We start from the raw sequence: 5,681 nt of genomic DNA on the forward strand, positions 1-5,681 counted from the left end.
TGAATCCTTGGTTAGCTTAAGATAAGGTATTGTGTATAAATTAAGTGTGGGGAACTTTATGGGAACATGGATGATAGAAACAAAGGTAGAAAGTTAAAAAGAATAAAAATTTTGGGAAGCATGCTCATGTGAAATCAATTGAATTACCATGTTAAAAAAAGTTTTTATTTTCGGTATTTAATTAAGGGGATACAAAAAATTCCCCAATTGCAAAATAAATGCACATGGGATAAAATTAAAGTTAATGCATGAGCTTACAACACAAAGTGAGAAAAGTTGGGCAAAAAGGTTAAGAAACTTTGAATTCCTAAATGTATATATTAGGTGAGATCTTAGACAAATCAAGGATTCACTTATTAGCTCACTTAGCCTTATACATATACCCTTACCTTTACCTTGGCCCCATTACAACCTTGGAAAAGACCCATGATTTTTGTATGCCTATATTCTATAATTGTTGATTGGTTAGATGAAGAACAAAGTTATAGAAAGTAAGGATAAAAAGAAGAATATAGTGATTAACCCAATAAACACTAAGTGATCAGAGAGTAAACACATAATCCAGCGAGGGTTCAATAGCTCATCACCATATATCTCTGCTTAAATTGTTAATTGTCTTGTAAGTTTGTAAAATATTTTACCCATCTCAGTTGTAAAAGCGCTTTAACATTATCTAAGGTTGGCTATGCATATATGATTCCTTGAGAATGTGAATTAATTTAACTACATGTAAGTTTTATATACAAGTAAATGACAATTAGAATTGCATGATCCATTTAGGTAGTTGCATTTAGGATAGATTGCATTGCATAAATTTCCACCACTTTAACCTTACCTTACTCTTTATCTTGGACTTAGCATTTTGACGTTGGAATTTTTGCTAGTAAAGAATTTTATAAAAATAGTCGCGTTGTAGATATAGTTTCTAAACTAACAGAAATCCCTTCGTGCAAATGTTTTGGTTGTCACAAGTGTAACATCCTGTATTTTTGAAAATCTAAATATAAATAAATTGTGATTTTATCTTATTAAGTTTAAACTTTATAATTTTAGAAATTATTTTGTTAGAAATAATTAAATAGATTCGGAGATAGTTTTATTTTGAAATCAATTAATATTTTTAAGTAATCTTATTATAATAGAATATTTTGTATAATTTTAGTAATTGAAAAATAAGAAAGAATTGTATAATTTAATTCGGGGTGTTGCTAGGAATCGCTGCTGCCCTACTTCCGCTAAACTTAGGTTTAACATCCATTGGCCTGGGTTAGCCTTTTCCCCTTATTTCTGCTCCAATTGCACGCTCTATTCTGTCGATTTCTTATTAAACTGCTTGTTCCTGTTTTAATTCAAATTTGGCTTGTGCTCTGTTTTAAATTTCCAGAGCCGCTTCTGCTTTCGATTCTATTGAATTTGAAATCTTCTTTTCGTTGCAACCATGATCACTGTTGTGGGAGCTAACGCCGCTGCTATCTTGATTGAACCTGTTGCATAGCTAGTATTGGTCCAGCCAGCTGCCTCGCTATAATCCCGCCTCCGGGTTCTTTGAATCGCGACATCGAGGTAGGGGGTTTAAAACGATTTCAATTTAAGAATGCCTACAAGGTTTATTGAATAACTGCAAATAGATTTAATATCTGTGAGTAATTGATTGACTATGTGAATATTGAATTGTGGCTGAAATTGTGATTGGAATGGTTGAGATTGTTATTTGGAATTGTTGATTAGTGATATTGATTGATTATGTGGATTGGGAATTGTTTGATGACTAATTGTTGAGAATTTCTGAATTTTAATGGGTTATGTTGGATTTGTTGCCGTTGAGCTGTTATTTGGTATATTGTAATGTTAGTGAACTTGGTTAGTGGTTGATTTGGAGTTGGTTTTGAGGGGTATTGAAGGGTTGGATTTTGAATACAAAATGGTTTGCTGAAAATTAGGTTCTCTTGAAATTAAACGGCAACTTTGAAAGTGAATCAGTGGCTCTATAGTGACTAAAATGATGATAATTTAAATGTTAAGTAAATTATATTAAGTGTGATTATTGAGATTTAATTTTGAAGGTTTCATATTAACTGAAACATTAGTTATGATTTTTCAAAGTTAAGTCGTGAATCTGATTTTCTGCACTACTTTAAATGAAATTAGAAATTTTGAAAAGCTATAAATAATTCTATGATTATCGGAATTGCGTGGAACTAAGTCCGGATTAAGCTTGGAAATATAGGGAGCTGAACTGGAGAATTTGAGACTTTTTCATTAAGTTCATGATTTATGGTAAATTTTTGAATTATGGATGTCAAATCTGGTTTTTCTACAGAACGTTTAACACAACAGCAACTTTTTTCCTCTATTAAAAATTCTCCAGTTTGAATTTTGAAATAGAACAAATTTTAAATGAAACTCTGGTCCTATTACTTTAATTTCATAAAAATTTAGAATTGTTAGAGTTGTGGTTTTAAGGATATGAATTTTTAAAGTAACATGTATTATGCAGTAAAAGTCAGGTTTTGTTTTCTAAGTCAATAACTTTGAGACTTTATAATTTTTAATTCTGGAATGATATTAAGATGAAACCAATTGGAGGTGAAAGTTGAGTATGTTTAGTACATATGATTCAAATTTCAGGGTTTTCCATGTTTTAATAAGTGAGTTATGAGACTTGGAAGAGGTTGTGTTTAATGATTTGTAAAACAAAATTCTGCAGAAAATTACCTAACTTCCAAGCTACGTAACTCCTTCATTAAAATTGGTATGACCCTGGAACCAATTGAGAAAGAAATTTGGGTAAGTTAAGTTTAACCACATTAATTTCGAAGGTGTTTGGATTTAATTTGGATTTTATATGAAATTTCAAATGTTTTATGCTGCTGCTGTCTTCTGGTTTCAAAGCACTGCAGAACAGTCACGGTTTTGCTTATATTCCTGAAGCTAGAGTCAGCAAAAAATTATGATTTTTGATTTAATAGAAAGCTTAATCCGAGACGGTCGCATGGATATAAAGTTTGTGTAATTCCGAATTCATTTGATATTTTAAAAATAAAATGGAAATCAGGCTGCCAGGTTGTGTTGACAATTATTTTGGATATGGAATTTAAGAAATAGATTTTATATACTATTATCAAATGTTTTTGAGAATATATATTGTTGTGGCAACTGCTGAAAGAGGCTGATGAAATGTTGAGAAAGAAGGAACCCGTAAGGGTGGCTAAGTTCTATTGTTAAAGGAGATTATGTCCAAATTTTTATAAAAGTAAAAGGACTTAATCAAAATGAATACTTGAGACTTGTTTAACGATAATAACTTTACTGATTCTTTTGAGAAAATATATTTGGTTTACAAAGTTGCTAGCAAGGAGATGGGTTTTGTCCCGCTTGCATATTTACAACTACAAAAGAGTAAAGAGACAAAGGGAAAAAGAGTAATATAGATACAGATGAAAGAGTATTCAGAGAAAAGTAAAGAGATACAGAGAACAGAACAACTAGAGTAGAGTAAAGAGATGCAGAGAAAAGAGAAACCATAGCACAAGTAAAATATGGGTTTAGGATTTTGGATAATTAATTGATGCTTCTAAAGAAGGTTTTAGATTTTTGAAAGTTGAGCCATTGGTTTTCAAAAGAAGTATATATAAGGCGAGCGATGAATACTGCGAATGAAAGTAGTTTTCTTTTCAATGTCTCTAAATGAAATTAACTATTTGCGCTATATTCTTTACTTTCACGGCATTCTCGACCTCTACTGAGAACATGTGGTTTGGTTCTCACCCCAAATTTTCCACCCTTTCAGCGACAGGTTTGAAGACACAATTTGAAGCTGCGAGCGATCAGTAGGCTTTCTTTATGGTTTTAATTGCTTCCATAGAGTCCCCTCGCTATTGTCCTTTGAGAATTCATTTTACATAGAGGGGTAGGTTTAGTATATTGTATTTGAGTTTTATTTGGTCTCTTTTGTATAAGAATTATTATCAGTAATATCTATGTGATTATTATTATTTGTGAATGTTTGAATTATGACTTTAATGAACAAAAAAAAAAATTTCTGGAATTTTCTTAAAACTAAAACGCGAACTCGATACAAAGGCTCAGTAATTAAATAGTTAATATTAGAAAAGGTCACGTAACGTTCTTTCTAGTAGAAATACCCTGACTTAAGCAAGGTATTTTGCTGGAAGGGATGTTACAACAAGTAACAAACCCCTAAATAAATTGATAATCGAAGTATTTAAACCTCGGGTCATCTTCTCAAGGAACTGCAGGGAAGTATGTTCTTATTATTGGTTATGAGTTTTGTAAATTGGGGGTTTTAAAAGTAAGGGACAAGTAAATTAAATGACAAGTAAAATAAATAAATAACTATAAAATAAACTCTTGGCAAGGCATGACAATTCGGAAGTCCTATCCTAGTTATCCTTATCAATGGTGATGAGAATTGAGTCTAATCCCACTTAGTTAACCTTTACTAAACAAAGGAAAGTCAAGTAGACTAATCAGTTTGATCCTCAGGTCCTAGTCAATTCTTAAGGAAAGACTAGAGTTATTGGAATTCGATTTAATTAGCAAAAATAACAATTATCAATCACGATGAGTTTGATAACTCCAGAGTCTCCAATTGGTCAATAGAAGCCAAAAGGGGAAATCTAAATTATTTATATAAATAAAGGAAAGCAATCACAATTCTGAAATACCTCAATTTGCACTAATAAAGATATCAAATGTAACATGGAAGAGTTCATAAATTAAATTAAGAAAATAATAAAAAGGAATATTGAACCTGATAAAGAGTTGGAATACTTAACTTGAAATAATAAGAAATCCTAATCCTAAAACCTAAGAGAGAGGAGAGAACCTCTCTCTCTAAAAACTACATCTAAACTATGAAAAGTGAATAATTCAATACCCCTTAATGAATGGATGTATTCTCCCACTTTATAACCTCTAATCTGTGCTTTCTGGACTTGGATCTGGGCCAAAAAGGCTTTAGAAATCACTGGGAGCATTTTCTGTAATTTCTGGTGCGTGGCGTCTATCACGTGTCTGCGTGGGTCACGTGGTCGCGTCATCTGGAGTTTTCCTTGTCACGCGTTCACTTCGGTCATGCGTCCGCGTCATCTGTGTTCTGCTTAAGGCGCGCATCCGCGTCAGTCACACGTTCGCGTCGCTGCCTTTTCGCGCTGGGCATGCGGCCGCGTTGTCCATGCGTTTGCGTCGCTACCAGTTTCTTCAAAAACTCCATTTTGTGCTTTCCTTCCATTTTTGTATGTTTCCTTTCCATCCTTTAACTTATTCCTGCCTTAAAGGATCTGAAACTTCTCAACACACAAATCACGGCATTGAATGGTAATAAAGGGTAATTAAAATAAATAATTTCAAAGCATAGGAAACATGTATTTTACATATATCACATAATAAGGAAGGGAAAGTAAAACCATGCAATTTACATGAATAAGCGGGTGAAGGATTGAATAAATCTCTTGAATTGAGCACAATATATGTCATAAAATATGGGTTTATCAACGGGCAATGGCGTTTGATCTAGAGCAGAGGAGATCAATGACCACGGGCAAAGTCTTTGATCACATATAGCCTGCCATTGAAGACATCACTCACAAGCAAGGAAGACAGTAATACCAGAGTTAATTCAGAAAGACAAAGCAACTTTAATCCTTAGCCATTCTCTT

General features: G+C 32.6%; 1 long non-coding RNA gene across 1 annotated transcript; it reads left to right on the forward strand.

Annotated features, from left to right (window-relative positions):
- LOC107637799 lies at positions 1,191-4,003 on the forward strand. Its single transcript, XR_001619535.2, has 3 exons — positions 1,191-1,266; positions 1,385-1,563; positions 3,791-4,003. It is a non-coding gene; the product is annotated as an uncharacterized LOC107637799 (long non-coding RNA).

The sequence above is a fragment of the Arachis ipaensis genome, chromosome B04 (assembly GCF_000816755.2).
Source record: "Arachis ipaensis cultivar K30076 chromosome B04, Araip1.1, whole genome shotgun sequence".
In the NCBI taxonomy this organism is placed as follows: domain Eukaryota; kingdom Viridiplantae; phylum Streptophyta; class Magnoliopsida; order Fabales; family Fabaceae; genus Arachis; species Arachis ipaensis.